Source organism: Anomaloglossus baeobatrachus, chromosome 6 (assembly GCF_048569485.1).
Source record: "Anomaloglossus baeobatrachus isolate aAnoBae1 chromosome 6, aAnoBae1.hap1, whole genome shotgun sequence".
Lineage (NCBI taxonomy): Eukaryota > Metazoa > Chordata > Amphibia > Anura > Aromobatidae > Anomaloglossus > Anomaloglossus baeobatrachus.
Genome location: NC_134358.1, coordinates 58,415,590 through 58,433,144, shown reverse-complemented (window position 1 = coordinate 58,433,144; position 17,555 = coordinate 58,415,590).

The window sequence follows — 17,555 nt, the reverse complement described above, 5'->3', positions numbered from 1 at the left end:
CAGGCCTCACTTCAACCGTGCAGGTTGGGGGGGGGAGTTTGTGGGGGAGGTAAGCCGAGACGTGCATTGGCAGTATTGCAGGGAAAGTTGCAGCAGGTGGCATAGCCTCCACATGCTGATACCCTACCTCCTCCACTAGTGCCAGTGATTTTCACCCCCCTCCTCTTTAGGGGTCGGCGTGACACCTTAGGATGAACAACCCTCACTCATTTGAACAAACCCCCCACCTCCCCTTCTGTTGGTAGCGGCTTTCACCGGACCCTGTCTTCTTCACCTGGGGATCTGCACGGGTGTCGGGTCTCCGGGCGTCGTGAGTGTCAGAGTAGCAGGGTCACATGTGTAGATTTAGACCCCCCCTTTTTCTTCAGACTAAGCCCCGGTGCGGTCCCGCGGCGGGATGAAGATCATCTGAGTGTACATTGGTCTGGCCAGCGGTGCTGCTGTTGGAATTGGGCAAGGAACATCCAGAGTCAGGCCGCCCCTTTTTTCCTTCACAATCTGGCAAGTATCATTATGTTGGATTGCGGGGTGGAATAAGCGCCCTGGGGGAGGGGTCACATGATGTCACCAGGCAACAGGTTTTCCCCTCAATTCAACATTCTGTAACTAAGTTATTTGTGACCAACACCATAGGTGTACTGAGGACATCATACACCCGTTGATAAAGTTGTTATAGTATCAGCCATTACTACCTCTTGTGGTCGGCATTCCACAGTCTGACTGCTCTAACTGTAAAGAACCCTTCCCATTTAGCTGCGGAGGAGGATGTAATGTTCCAGTTCTTTATATTGACCACACACGTATTTATTCATATAAATGAGATCTCCTCCATTCCTTGCAATCTAGTTGTCTCCTTGAACCGACTAATTTCAGAATGCCCACCCACCGCCTTTTTTATAAAAAAAAAAAAAGCCAAGCCCAAACTGGATCCCAGATTTTAGATGTGGCCTGTCAAGTGATTTATAGAAGGGTTACAATATGATGGGCTCACAGGAGATCACCTCTCCCTGGTATACACTCTAACTTAGCGCTGTAGCTGACAAGATGGGAGTTATGTTGGTCACTGATAATTTTATGGTAATAGCAAAGTGTATTTCTGTGCATTTTCGTGCTTGTTGGAGTTTTATTTTAGCAGACGAAAATGAACAAGTGAGATGTGAAAATTGGCATTTTTATGTAATTGCATAATTATGCTCACTAATATTTCCTGAGCAACTACGTGCACATGAATATTCTCAAAAAAAAAAAAAAAAACAATTTTAGTTTTGGTCTCAGGTGTGTGCAACTGTCAAGTGTTTTCCAATGTTTTATCAGACAGCTATCATTCTAATACTATACTATAGAGGGTGCCAAGTAGCTTCATTATTTGAAGCACCTATTATGAAATACAAAAAAAAAAAAAATCCCCTTCCTTTGGGTTTGCCTTTTATTTTAGTTTTTATTGGCTATTACTCATTGTATGGAGGTTGTTATCTTTCAGCCCCTGCGGATCCACAGGTATGAACCTCAACTGTGCGGGTAAGGTCATTTTCTATTGCTGTTATTGTTTCCAAGGCGCCTTTCCTAGGCTTCCAGTGTAGGACTAAGCGGCAGGGTCACGTTACCCGGTATTGGTACATTGGTCCAATCCTAGGTGCGGAAAGATTAAACTTTATTTTCCGCTACATGGAATCAGGCACCTGAAAAGGAGGAACTGATGGTGTAGCTGAATTTTTTCTTTAAGCTTCAACGGCTACATTCGCTCCAAGAGCAGGAACGGTCAAGTCGTTGTGTGGTGTATTTAACAGCAGCAGGTCCAGCTGTTCTTGGGCTTGTTTTCAACACAACAGTTTTTTTTAAAAAAAAAAAAAAAAAAAGTCAGTATGCTTGGCCTAGGGGCCATGTTTCGAGAAACCTACCCCCTAGCAGTGACTTTCCCCCAAATAGGTTGGAGTTGGAAAAGGGGGTGAGTGAAGACTCCAAAAGTGGTATTACCAGTTGGTTTACCAAGCCCGGGAAAAAACCGTCTAACCACCTGTTTACAACTTCCCTCATCAGTAAGTGGGCTGATTAGGCTTTTCGGTTTTTAGAATGCACATCAGCCAATAAAAGGTTATAGTCAGAACAGGCATTCAGTTGTCGTGATTGCATTGTTTTACCCCCTATTGCTTTTCCAATCCCAGGTATCTTCGTTAACTCCGTCCGCTGGCAGGACCAAGGTTTTGATTCCTTAAATTTGTAGTGGTATTCCCAGTGAAAGGAGGCCGATGATCCGGCCTCCCGTTACAACACAGACATGATGGGCTTATGGTAAGGTATGCAGCGAGTGGGGTTTATCAGGTGGGTGAAGAGCATGATGATTTTCAAGCGATCCCTTGCTAATATATAACCGGCAGTATTTAGTGATTCTACTTCACCAACGAGCACCGTTTTTGCCTGTAGTGAGCAAAATGGTACGGGGTTTTGCCTCGCCAATTTTTCAGTTGCGGAACTAGACCTGCATGACCAAGGCCTAGTGGGACTCACGGTATGGAAAGGTTGGTGGATTAGCGGTAAGTGGGTGGATGTAAAGCCCCCAACACACGCTTCAATATATCTCACAATCCGTCGTTGGGGTCAAATTGTAAGTGACGCACATCCGGCATCGTTTGTGAGGTATCTGCGTGTGACATCTACGTGCGATTAGGATTGAACGCAAAACCGTTGATCGCAAACACATCGTATCTTTGTCTAGAATTGAGCGTTTTGTTGCACGAACCTACTCAATTGTAACGTGTGACATCCCTCATACGATTTTGGTGTCTGATGCTATGTGCGCAGGTGTGCGCTCTGCACCGCAGCTTAAAAAAGGTCCGCTTCAGAGCGCAGCTGAAAAGCTGCGTTCTGAAGCGCCTCACAATGTCTGTCATTCACTAATCTCTGTCAGTCGGTCACTATCGCTGTCGCTCACTCTCTGTCCATGTCAGTCTATCCCCCTCTCTCATACTCACCGATCCCCGGCGCGGCGCTGCACGGCATTCACACTGCTCCGGCGGCTTTTACTGTTTTGAAAAAGCCGGCCACCCATTAAACAATCTCGTATTCCCTGCTTTCCCCGCCCACCGGCGCCTATGATTGGTTACAGTGAGACACGCCCCCACGCTGAGTGACAGGTGTCACACTGCACCCAATCACAGCAGCCGGTAGGCGGGTCTATATTGTGTAGTGAAATAAATAATTAAATAATTAAAAAAAACGGCGTGCGGTCCCCCCCAATTTTAAAACCAGCCAGATAAAGCCATACGGCTGAAGGCTGGTATTCTCAGGATGGGGAGCTCCACGTTATGGGGAGCCCCCCAGCCTAACAATATCAGTCAGCAGCCGCCCAGAATTGCCGCATACATTAGATGCGACAGTTCTGGGACTGTACCCGGCTCTTCCCGATTTGCCCTGGTGCGTTGGCAAATCGGGGTAATAAGGAGTTATTAGCAGCCCATAGCTGCCAATAAGTCCTAGATTAATCATGTCAGGCGTCTATGAGACACCTTCCATGATTAATCTGTAAGTGACAGTAAATATACACACACAACTGAAAAAATCCTTTATTAGAAATAAAAAACACAAACATATACCCTGGTTCACCACTTTAATCAGCCCAAAAAAGCCCTCCATGTCCGGCGGAATCCAGGATGCTCCAGCGTCGCTTTCAGCTCTGCTGCATGGAGGTGCCCGGAGCAGCAGAAGACACCGCCGCTCCGGTCACCTCCACACAGCTAATGAAGACAGCCGCGCGATCGGCTGAGCTGTCACTGAGGTTACCCGCTGTCACTGGATCCAGCGGTGGCTGCGGGTAACCTCAGTGACAGCTCAGCTGATCGCGCTACTCACCTCAGTTGCTGCGTGGAGGTGAGAGAAGCGGCGGTGAGTAGCGCGATCAGCTGAGCTGTCACTGAGGTTACCTGCGGCCACCGCTGCATCCACCACTGGATCCAGTGACAGCGGATAACCTCAGTGACAGCTCAGCCAATCGCGTGGCTGTCTTCATTAGCTGCGTGGAGGTGACAGGAGCGGCGGTGTCTGCTTCAGCTCCGGGCACCTCCATGCAGCAGAGCTGGATGCGACGCTGGAGCATCCTGGATTCCGCCGGACATGGAGGGCTTTTTTGGGCTTATTAAAGTGGTTAACCAGGGTATATGTTTGTGTTTTTTATTTCTCTCTTATTTATTTCTTTTATTAATAAAGGATTTTTTTGGGTGTGTGTTTATTTACTGTAATTTACAGATTAATCATGGAGGGTGTCTCATAGACGCCTGACATGATTAATCTAGGACTTATTGGCAGCTATGGGCTGCCAATAACTCCTTATTACCTCGATTTGCCAACGCACCAGGGCAAATCGGGAAGAGCCGGGTACAGTCCCAGAACTGTCGCATATAATGTATGCGGCAATTCTGGGCGGCTGTTGGCTGATATTGTTAGGCTGGGGGGCTCCCCATAACGTGGAGCTCCCCTTCCTGAGAATACCAGCCTTCAGCCGTATGGCTTTATCTGGCTGGTTTTAAAATTAGGGGAGACCGCACGCAGGTTTTTTTAATTATTTAATTATTTATTTCACTACACAGTATAGACACGCCCACCGGCTGCTGTGATTGGGTGCAGTGTGACACCTGTCACTCAGCGTGGGGGAATGTCTCACTGTAACCAATCATAGGCGCCGGCGGGCAGGGAAAGCAGGGAATACGAGATTGTTTAATGGGCGGCCGGCTTTTTCAAAATAGTAAAAGCCGCCGGAGCAGTGTGAACGCCGTGCAGCGCCGGGGATCGGGGATCGGTGAGTATGAGAGAGGGCTGCTCAATTCAGTTACTCAGGAGTTTAGCGGTCACCGGTGGGTCCTTCACCGGTGACCGCTAATCAGGACGCGGCACAGACAGAGCCGCAGCATGACAATGAAGTCGGGGGAAGTTCACCCGAGTTCATTCTGACAGTGCGGCTCTTTCTGTGTCTGCTGTCATCTGCCATTCAGCTCTGCTACATGGCTGTCTGTGTCTGCTGTCAGCGGCCATGTAGCAGAGCTGAATGGCAGATGACATAGTAAAAACGCATCCCTACACATTACACACGCTTGTCAAGTCAATAAATAAAAAAAAAAAAAAGGTGCCCAATGCATACATCACAGAACATATGATCTAAAGGATCGCACACAAAATTGATCAATTTAACATAGACTACTAACGCTCGTGTGACAGCAAATGAACGACCTACGTGCAATCTCATAAGATCCCGTATGCAACCTGGGCGTGTCACATCGCAAATGCGATTGTACAACTAATTGCAACGTGTAAAGCAGGCTTTAGGAGGACTGATACTTCCTAGCTGTTTGTCGACCTAATAAAAGGTACTGGGCTGGGCGGTTATGCCCATTGCGGATCTGTCCTTAAGTCACATGGTTGAAAAAAGACCTAGGTCTATCTAGTCAAGCTTGTTCTTCCTTCACAGTTTGGGTTCTTTTTTACCCCTGGTGGGTATGCCCGAGGGTGTTAGTGATGGCCCTTAGAAGAACAGGGGCGACATGGAGCATGTTTAACCACGAAGACTTTTTCCCATATTTAGCGGGCAATTTTTGGCGGTAATACGGTGATGGCTGTTTATTATGGGTTCGCCAGCTGCAGTACCTAAGTTGTAAACACCCCCTCCCTCCCCCTCCAGAACTGGGGCGCTCCTGAGGCTTTGGGGCAAGTGTGTATGAGCATGATTTCAATGGGAAGGGGTCGACAATGCAAATGCATTTTGAGGGACGTTTGGGCCGTGTTTGTTTTTTATAAAAAAAAACAAAACAAAAACCGTCCACTAGTAGTCGCGCAAGAGGCTACTGACTGTCATATAGGCTAGCGTAACATTACATACGTTCCAGATTTGTGTATCTTATTATAAAAAAAAACAAAAAAAAACCGTACGTGTGGTTTTGCCAAATCCACCCCAAGGGGAAGAGGGTATGTTGGTTATGAGAATTTTGCTGGTTTTGAGAGTTTTCCTTTCTGACAATGTTTCCTTTTTCAGATGTCAGTTGGCCTAGTGTTCGAGCTTAGGTCATGCCCATACTTTTCGGGTAGCGTGAGAAGCTGATCCTCGCCCTGGCGGTTGGTCCTGGTTTCCATTGACCTGGGTGGTGATTAGAGAAGTTGCCGGGGGCTGGTTTAGCTGAGTGCGCTACCTGAGGTGTTCAGGATTGATGAGCCGCCCTCCACAGTTGACTTGGCGACCCAAGTAGGTGTCACAGATCTGGTCTCCTGCCACCTAGCTGCGCTCCGCCTCGTACCCTCATCCGGTCAGAGATGGTACAACTTTCCCTGTTATTTTCCTAATTTAAGATGGGCCAGCCAGAGGTGATTTTCAGCTCATATTGGAACGTATCCAAGGAAGGATGTGTTACGGGGCTGTCCTTGGTGCACGGGCAACCAGTGCCTACCTAAGTTGATTGTGTAAAATATATATATATATAAAAAAATTGTTGGTGTGGTACCGCCAGCTGGAAGGTATTAACTTTGCTGTCCTTATGAGGGAGCAGGTGCATTTTCAATGATGCGGTTTCGGATGGGTTGATAGTGGGAATGTGCGAGGAGATGGCTCAGGTACTGTGGTTTTTGGGGGGGGTCGCAGCTTGCTAGCACTGTGCTGCTCCTTGGCTCTTTTTCACTGCCCAAAGCTTTAGGATATGTTCGCACTTAGCTTTCTCAAGTCTGAAAAATATCTATTTGCAGTAAAATTAATGACAGTAGTCAGAGTCTAGCTTGGGATTTGTGCTACAGATTTGCAGCTTGAACTTGAACCTTAGCACATATCCACAAGGATTAAGGCTGCTTTACACGCAGCGACATTGCTAGCGATGTCGCTTGTGAAAGCACCCACCCCGTCGTTTGTGCGTCACGGGCAAATCGCATCCCGTGGCGCAAAATATCGCTTGGACGCATAACACGGACTTAGCTTCCTAGCGACGTCACTGTGGGCAGCAAAAACCCTCTTTTTTAAGGGGGAGGTTCATGCGGCGTCACAGCGACGTCACACAGCGGCCCGCCAATAGAAGCGGAAGGGCGGAGACGCGCCCAACTCATTGCCGGCGGACGCAGGTTCGTCATTCCCTCGGTGTCACACATAGCGATTTGTGCTGCCTCAGGAACGACAAACAACCTGCGTCCTGCACCAGCAACGATTTTTTGAAAATGAACGACGTGTCAACGATCAACGATTAGGTGAGTATTTTTGATCGTTAACACTTGCTCATAGGTGTCACACGCAATGACGTCGCTAACGACGCCGGATGTGCGTCACGAATTCCATGACCCCAGCAACATATCAGTAGAGATATCGTTGGTGTAAAGCCCCCTTTAGGCTGATTTACATCTCTTACTGAAGCAGGTTTTAAAACCCTCAGCAGAAAAATCTGCAGCTGTATGAATGACAAAATGGAATTCCATTTGCAAACAATTGGCTGTACTATGTTGGTGATTTACATGCTGATTTTTGGTTCATAATATTTTCTTCATTCTGTGGGAAATAAATACCTTTTTGTTTCCTGTAAATATACACACGGAGCTAAGAAAACGATGTCTGCTGAAGCCACCACTAGGGGGAGCTGAGGAGTCTAATGCATACTGTTTAATGATTTAGGGTAAGTACTATGTAGTCAACTTCTAAACTCTGTCCAGTGGAGAATAAGTGCTCTTTCTGCAAAGGATTTCAACCTTTAGAATGGAAAAAAGGGTCTCCATATCCTATAAAGAAATAATAAATTAATTATTGCAAAGTCAGCTAATAGAATTCAGACAAGACTCAAGACCCCTTCTAATGGCTAATGCCAAGAGCTGCCTTCAGGATATCACTAGAGGACTGATGGTATTTATATATGCGATAATTAAGAATAAATTGTTGATATTGGTCCTTATGATAACAGAATGTGACTTGTAGCATCACCGGGTTACTTAATATTATTGCAGTTTAGTTCTTTTCACCTTTCCTTTTTCTGATGTGCAAAATAATTCAATAGGGAGCCCCATCAATTAAGATGTTGATCGAGATAAATTTAGAGGTGAATGAGGGACGTGACAGGAAGTGTTAAAAATAGGAATATTATTAAACTACTTTGTATTTGTCATCATGATTTTCATATAAATGCTGCAATGAGTATATCATTCTTGGCAAATTTACCGGTCTAGGGAGATATTCAGCCTGGAAGGAAAGTATCATCCTGTTGACTCATTCTTCCGATGTAGTAGCAGCTTTGCAGCATGATGGGCCACAGATTATAACCCAAATGTTACATTGTCTATAAATACCCTCAGATGTAGCTTAAAAGGTTACAAATTAAAAAAAATATCATTTCCTAATGAAGAAATGTAAAACAAAGAGCAGCTACAGTGTGTCATCATGTAGTGATCGTCCACTTTAGCTAGTTGGACTATGAAACAGTTTCTTGTCCACCTGTGAAGGTCATGTTTGTGGATTCTTAACATGTAGATGAAAAGTTCTTAAACCTTATTGAAATAACCAAAAACTACACCTTGTGCAGAATTATTAGGCAAGTTGTATTTCAGAGGATTTTTTTATTATTGATCAACAACTATGTTCTCAATCAACCCAAAAGACTCATAAATATCAAAGCTTAATATTTTTGGAAGTTGAGGTGTTTTTTTTTTAGATTTGGCTATCTTAGGAGGATATCTGTTTGTGCAGGTAACTATTACTGTGCAGCATTATTAGGCAACTTAATAAAAACTAAATATATTCCCATCTCACTTGTTTATTTTCACCAGGTAAACCAATATAACTGCACAAAATTTAGAAATAAACATTTCTGACATACAAAAACAAAACCCCAAAAAATTAGTGACCAATATAGCCACCTTTCTTTATTATGACACACAACAGCCTACCATCCATAGATTCTGTCAGTTACTTGATCTGTTTACGATCAACATTGCATACAGCAGCCACCACAGCCTCCCTGACACTGTTCCGAGAGGTGTACTGTTTTCCCTCCCTGTAGATCTTACAGGTTCTCTATGGGGTTCAGATCAGGTGAACAAGGGGGCCATGTCATTATTTTTTCATCTTTTAGACCTTTACTGGCCAGCCATGCTGTGGAGTAGTTGGATGCATGTGATGGAGCATTGTACTGCATGAAAATCATGTTTTTCTTGAAAGGTACCGACTTCTTCCTGTACCACTGCTTGAAGAAGTTATCTTCCAGAAACTGATAGTAGGTCTGGGAGTTGAGCTTCACTCCATCCTCAACCCAAAAAGGTCCCACAGGTTCATCTTTGATGATACCAGCCCATACCAGTAAGCCACCTCCACTTTGCTGGCGTCTGAGTTGGAGTGGAGATCTCTGCCCTTTACTGATCAGCCTCTGGCCCATCCATCTGGCCCATCAAAAGTCACTCTCATTTCATCAGTCCATAAAACCTTTGAAAAATCAGTCTTAAGATATTTCTTGGTTCAGTCTTGACGTTTTATCTTATGTTTTTTGTTTAAATGTGGTCGTTTTTCAGCCTTCCTTACCTTGGCCATGTCCCAGAGTATGGCACACCTTGTGGTTTTCGATACTCCAGTAACGTTGCAGCTCTGACACATCGCCAAACTGGTGACAAATGGCATCTTAGCAGCTTCACGCTTGATTTTTTTTTTGCCCAACACATTTCTTGCGACCCTGTTGGCTATTTTCCATGAAACGCTTGATTGTTCGGTGATCACGCTTCAAAAGTTTGGCAATTTGGCATGATGGCTGCATGGAGCAGGGCAGTGCGGAGAGTGCCACAAATGCTCTCTTGACAGTGTAGGCTTGAAAGAAATGGTGCCTTGAGTCGGTGCATGCGCACATGGAACTCTTGGCTCAATGACAAACCGAGAGCTCCATCTGCACATGCACCAACTCTGGGCACCACTATTTGAAGCCAGAGCATCTGGGGCACCCGCCTCATCGCTCTGCTCCATACAGCCAGCCGCCTGCACAGACAGCTCTCCGCCCACACAGACAGACAGCCGCCCACGCAAATAGACAGACAGCCGTCCACACAGATAGGCTGAAAGCTGCCTGCACAGACAGGCAGACAGCTGCTCACATAGATAGGCAGACAGCTTCCCGCACAGACAGACAGCTAGCCACCCACACAGACAGCCCTCTGCACAGACAGACAGCCGTCGGAAAAGACAGCCACCTGCACAAACAGCCCCCACCTCAGCTCATATGGCAGCCAGTGTAGCGCCCATTCTCCACCTACCGTTAAGTTACATTTGGATTTTAAGACGCATCCTTCATTTTATTCTCAAATTGTTGGGAGGAAAAGTGTGTTTTATAATCTGAAAAATACGGTAAGTTAAATGTAATTGTACCGCTCCGCACTCGGCTGCAGCCGAGCCGCTCGGATCCGGGCTCGTAGGTGGGTGGCTCGAGCGCTTCTGGACCTGGGGTCACTTCGCTCTTAAAGGGGATGCTGGTGCTTTTAGTGGGGTTTAGGTAGGTGCATGGCCAGAGCCGTGCTTAAGTTCGTGACACCACCCACGGGATGTGGTGAAGGTAGACACTACCGCTGCAGTTACGGGGCACCCGGGGGAGATGTTTATGCAGCAAGTTGTTAATCCCTCTGTGGGCATTGATGGTGGCCCTGGGACCCGTTGGGGGTAGCTGGGTGGTGCAGGGCGGTGCGCGGCCAGATGGCACTGTTGTACTCACTGTTATTTACACAAGTCTCTGGTAAACCAAGTTGATGGTGGTTGGTGCCCGCAGCCGGTTGCGTATGGTCCCCCACCCGGTTCGGTGGTCTTGGCCTTTCTCCTACAACGTGTTGTGTAACTGTAGACTGCCTGCGCTTCAGCGATGGGAGTCCGCTCCCCGGCTTTGTGTATGTCGAGAGAGCCCTTTTGCCCGCAGATGCTGGCCCCTGGGATCTCTCTGCTGTGTGGTGGCTTTCTATCCCCCTCGGTGGGTTGTTGTCTTCAGTCGGGACTTGGGTGGGAAAGGACCTATAGTCCAGACTGCAATCAGTTAATTAACTCAGTCCAGTGGATTCTGGACCTCGTTTCAGGGTCTGAGTACCCCCCTGTGTGCTCCGGTTTCCGAGTCAGTTCCCCGGGTCGGTACCAGCGGGCCACTACCCTGTCCCGGTCCACCACAGTTCCACCGAGCCGTCTTCCCGGCTCCTGCAGGCTAAGGCCACCGTTTGCCTCCTAGCCAAAGGTGCCCGGGCTCCAACCCCGGCACCTGTCAGACTGTCACAGGCCTGTCCTACAGGCCTAACAGTAAGGAATAAGCTGGGCTCACTACTGTAGACCTGGTGCTCGGGAGAAAAATAGTCCATATACAAAATAAAGAACCCCGGCACACAGTATAAAAAGAGAAAAACAGTCAATGGTTCTTGTTGTATGTTCTAGTTTTATTCGAAAAAATTTTCCAGCAAGTTGTAATACAGGTTTTTACAACTTGGTTTTTCGTGACAACAGGAAATTGCATTAAAGTCCAACGTTTCGGCTCTCAATCGAGCCTTCACCAGGGACAAAACAGTACTAAATTTGAACAGACAAGATCACAGAAAACATAATTACAATGACATCATGTTCAAAGTAAAAAGTAAAAACATAGCAACAGGATTTCTTCTAGTAATGCGGTATTAGGGCGTGAAAAATGTGCACGTGAAGCAAGGTTGACTAGATGTACATCCGATGGAAGGGAGAGGGGGGAGGGGGGTTTAGAGAGGTGAAAATGAGCAAGAGGGGAAACTGAAAACAAGAAGAGGAGAGAGATGGAATATAAGAAGAAGATTATCTTATCTGATTCACTAGGCTATAATATGTGACATGTTATATTACAGCTTCCCCTCTTTCTTACAATTCATTGGGCAGTCGACCCATCACTTGATCTCATAGAGCGGACCCATGCTTTAACCCTGAAACAACCTCCTGTCATACAGCGGTATGTTCTACCTATTTTCCTTGGTCCACAAGATTTTACCATTGTTTAATGTTTATTTCTTTCTTTTATAGCGACAACACATATGTGCCCCAAGCACACCTTAGATTGCCATCATATATGAGCTACCACCTACTCATACAATAAATTGAGTTTCACCGGTATGTGTCCTACTCCTCATACTTTCCAACTTACCCCCTTTTACATATGATGCCTTCTGAAAATCTTCACATTTTCTTTATTATCCTCTCCTTCCTCCCCATTAGCCACGTTTTGTACTTACCTACATCCAGCTACTAAAATCCTTTACCTTGGAGACCAAAAGACTCTTGAATGTAAGCTATATCCTAAATATAAGCTATATTTTTCCCAATCATATGTCAATATAGATTATCACATAATGGTGACCACAATCTCCTTTCCCGTTGTAGTTGACAGTTCCTTATCTCCTATTGTTGCACATAGGACCCATCTAGTACAACATCAGTACGGGTATGTCTCTCTTCTCTCTCTCTTCTTCCGTTGCTTCTTCTTCTTCTTATATTCCATCTCTCTCCTCTTCTTGTTTTCAGTTTCCCCTCTTGCTCATTTTCACCTCTCTAAACCCCCCCCCCTCTTCCTTCCATCGGATGTACATCTAGTCAACCTTGCTTCACGTGCACATTTTTCACGCCCTAATACCGCATTACTAGAAGAAATCCTGTTGCTATGTTTTTACTTTTTACTTTGAACATGATGTCATTGTAATTATGTTTTCTGTGATCTTGTCTGTTCAAATTTAGTACTGTTTTGTCCCTGGTGAAGGCTCGATTGAGAGCCGAAACGTTGGACTTTAATGCAATTTCCTGTTGTCACGAAAAACCTGTATTACAACTTGCTGGAAAATTTTTTCGAATAAAACTAGAACATACAACAAGAACCATTGACTGTTTTTCTCTTTTCATACTGTGTGCCGGGGTTCTTTATTTTGTATATGTCCTACAGGCCTGACCTCCTCCACTACTCAACACTAACACTCATCTGACCGTGTGCTTCCTGCCTCAGGCCCTCTGAACTCCTCGGTGGGCATGGCCAACCGCCTGGCTCCGCCCCCCTGGTGTGTTCATCAAGCACTGAGGGAGGTGACTAGGTTTTAATTTTTGGCTGATGACACCTTTTTGGGGGAGAGGTGTAATGCGGGGGTTTATCTGTGACTACCTGGCTAGTGCAGGGCGTCACATAATCATGAGATATGACCCATAACAAAATGTATTGAACTCACTTACTGAAATGTATTTAATACTTCATACAAAAGCCTTTTTTGGTGATAACAGCTTAAAGACGCCTCCTGTATAGAGAAACTACAGTAGCTGCATGCATTGCTCAGATGGGATTTTGGCCCATTCTTAAACACAAACACTCAACACAATTCCTGAAGGTTCTGTGGGCTTTTTTAAGACTTTTTAAAAATCTGCAACATGTCAGTTTCTCTTCCGAATAATGTGTGAATTTTCTCTGTAGAATTACATTAGATGCAAAAAATCCACAGGTTAAAAATGTGTACAATCTGCATATAACTCTTTTAATAATGCTTTGTCAAAGCTATATATCATGAAGTGGAAAAACAGAGCAGCTTTATATAAAGTAATCTGATTATGCTGCTGACATCTTCTGCCAGCACAGCAGAGGCACAGACAGTATTGGTGGTAGGTACTCCAGCGGAGCTGAAGACACTGAAGATTTATTGTAAATGGTGGGGTATGAGGACACCGTTTAGGGCAGGGCATGAATATGAACACAGCATAGCAAGCGAGGAGAAGTTGAGGGAGAAATTTGAGGACACAAAATGGGAAGCCATGTAGAAGAAATTTGAGGACACATTTTGAGGAGCAAATAAATGATGGGTGGTGCAAATACAGTAAGGGGAGCAAGGGGGATGGGTGCAGATGCAGTATGTATAAAGAAACTATATGGGGAGCGAGAGAAGAAATGTATGTAGACATAGAATGGGGAGCGAGGGGGATGAGATGAGGGAAGACGTAGTATAGTATGAAGAGGGAAAGGGGGATATATGAGGAAACAGAATGAGTGGGATGAGTGTAGACAAAGTATGAAGAGGGAGGGGGATATATAAGGAAACAGTGTGGGGGGTTAGTGTGGATAAAGTATGTGAAGCAAGGGGAAGGGAGAAATTTGAAAACAGTATGTGTAAAAAGGGAGGGTATGGGTGTGGACACAGAATGGTGAGTGAAAGGAAGAATATGAAAAGTAATGGGGGAATGTTGAGTAAACAGTATGAGGAGAGAAATTTGGCTATTTGGGGTGAGTGGGGGGTGGGATGGGTGTGACACAGTATGTGGAGTGGGGGGGATGTTTGAAAAAGAGTATGGAAAGTGAGAGGGAAAATATATGAAGATGGTATGGTTAAATGATATCTGTCAGTAGGATCAGCCCTCCCAAGCTTTCTATATTGGCATTTAGGTAATAGAAAGCTGAATAAAATGATACCTTGATATCTACAAAATGAACTCTTATTTCAGATAAATTCATATTTTTCTTACACGAAAATGTCCTCTTTCAGGCTATGGGGGGATGTTGCCTGGAAGATAACTCACCAGTATGAGACAAGTAACTAACACATTACAGTAGAAATAAACTTTGTCTTTTTACATAGTTATATAGGTTGAAAAAAAGACCTAGGTCCATCTAGTTCATCCTTCCTCCACCAATTATACATTTTGTCAATAAGTCACTTATAACTGACAATGTTGTATGTACTGAGGAAATCATCCAGCCCTGATATAAAAGCTGTTATAGTATCTGCCATTACTACCTCTTGTGGTAGGGCATTCCACAGTCTGACTGCTCTAACTGTAAAGAACCCTTTCCTATTTAGCTGCCGGAATCACTTTTCTTCCACTCGCAGTGAGTGTCCACTGGTTCTTAGCATTGTCTTTGGAAGTAATACGTCATGTGCCAGTCCTTTATATTGACCACATATGTATTTATGCATGCAGTATAAACACATTTTTGGTAGCTCTCTGAGCTCTGCTGTATTGTAACAATATTACCACCTTGTTTGCCTGAGATGGAAGCTGAGACTGAGAGGAACCTGCAGATGTGTCAGTTATTATCACACACAGCTGTGCAGTGAGGTCAGGAGAGCAGAAAGCGGCCATCACACATCACACTGGTAATGCCTCCTTCTATATAAAACAAGTTCTGGAGGCCGAGTTATCTTCCAGTTAAAATCTTCCCCATGTGGAAATATGTGACAAGACTATTGAACTAGTGTTAGGAGAAAGTATTGGTAGAGAAAAGTGTGACGGGCACAGAATAAAGTTTGTTAGGTTCACCTAAGCAATGGTATTGTATAGAGATTGAGTAGTATAGGGTGAACCCAGTATGAGAGGGCAGTGTGAAGCTTGGTCCCTGTATGGAAAGGAGAAGGCACTGTGGAGGGCTTTCTTGTGCAGGGTATACAGTGAGGGGTAATTTTTTCTTCAGGAAAAAAGCGTAGGGTATATACTTTTATTCAGAAGCATTTTAATCATGCTGCTATTTTTAAGGACAAGATGAAAAAAAGAAAAAAAATAAGGCTGCGTGCCCACGATCACTGTTTGCAGCGTTTTGCACGCAGCATGCTTCAGCTGCATCCAAAATGCTGCGTTGTACAGTACAAGCATAGTGGATGGGATTTCTTGAAATCCCGTGCCCATTATGCTTGTTTTTTCTGCAGCAAACACTGACCTGCCGTGCGTCTTTCCAGACTGCAGCATGTCAATTGTTTGCTGTGGATTCACATGCGTCCTCCATAGGGAGAACAAAAGACAGAGACCGCAGGGCACTGAACCCTGATCAAAGGGTACGAGAAGCGGCAGTATCCTGCATTCTCCTGCAGAGGAGACTTGCGGCCCCGCAGGTCCGGATCCGCTGCGTGCAGGACACAGTGAGTCCTGATCGTGGGCACATACCCTAACTCTGATAATGGACAACACTGTCTACGAGGTACCTGGATGTAAATATTTACTTGTGAAACTATTACTGACTAATGCTTTTCAGTAATTTGGTTCCAGAATGGTCCAAGGTCCAATGATGACTAATAACATCTCCTACTATCGCCTTACTATTTTTAGGGACATACTTGGAGTGATAGTTATGTAATTGAAATGTTTGCCATGAAATTACAATTGATGTACCATGAAGTGATGGTGGTCCGGGTGATGTATTCATGTACTGATGGTGTTTTTGGTGATGTGTTCCTTTACTGCTCATGCATCATTTAAGGGCATTGTGTAAATGTACTATAATGAATTAGACCAGCAAGTAATATGATGCACATGGATTGCACTTGGTCATCTGTCACCACAGCTTGCTAATCACCTGATCATAATGCCCATGATTATGTCATCATGTCTTCTCTTCTCACAGGTATGTCTGAAACTGCTACTCAGCTTTTCCAACATCTGATAAGATGTTTTTCTTCGGCTTGTACCTGGTATGTTTGAAACTGCTACATAGCTTTTCCATCATCTGATATTCCTAGTCTCTGCTGTTTGTACCTAGTATGTTGGAAGCTGAAACTACCCACTCCACTACCCCTTCACCATGCTTCTTTATGAATTGCTTGTTTACCCTGCATATGAAATCTTACATCTGGTTTCTTTGACTAACTGATTAAAATAAATGCAGGACACATTCTTCTATTTCAAACCTGAACGCATTTCTAAGCATATACAGTCCCTGACAGAAATTCTGTCGCTTATCCATGTTATGTAAATAAAAGCTTATAACCTGACTTTAAATTCATCCATTGGTTTCATAAATTACTCTTTTGAAAGCTGATTCACTCCCAAATTTGGTTTAGGTTATGAAAATAAAGTTGCTGCAAAGCTGAAATATTGATCATTTAATGAACACAGAAAGGTCAGATTTTGGCAAGACAAAAGTTTTGTCGCCTTGTCATATACATGCACCCAATCCTAGTATACATCCTCACCTGTGCTCACTAAATGATCGGTTAATTAGTGGGTGTGTATAAAAAGAAACTCAGCACCCCAGACCTTCACTTGAACTGCAACTTGACCTCTGACAACATGCAAAAAATTCACCCTGCAACCAAAGCCTTGATTATCAAGAGGCTGAAGACCTGATCCACTGCAGAGGTGGCTGAAACCTTTAATGTATCTCAGTGTAAAGTACAAAGAATTAAAAAAAGATTTGAAGAGACTGGAGATGTTTTTGACAAGCCCAGATCCGGCAGACCCCACAAGATAACTGCTCAGGAGGAACGTTTGTTGGTTAGAAAATCCAAAGCCAGACCCTCTTCCACTGCAGCAGAGCTCCATATGGCCTGGTCACCTTATGTCCCTGGGTCAACTAGAACAGTTTGTAGGATTCTGTCTCGAAATGGCCTCCATGGTCGAATCAGTGCCCAGAAGCCAGCACTAAACAAAAGGCAATTTAAAAACTGTGTGGCATTTGCCAAGTCCCACAGCCTGCTAAACAGGTGGACACTGGAAAAGTGGTAGAAGGTGGATTTCTCTGACGAATCTTCAGTTGAATTACACCACAAATACTGCTGGAGACCTAGTGGAGCCCATATGGATCCAGAAAACAGTTAAGTTTAGTGGTGGAAAGATCATGGCCTGGGGTTAC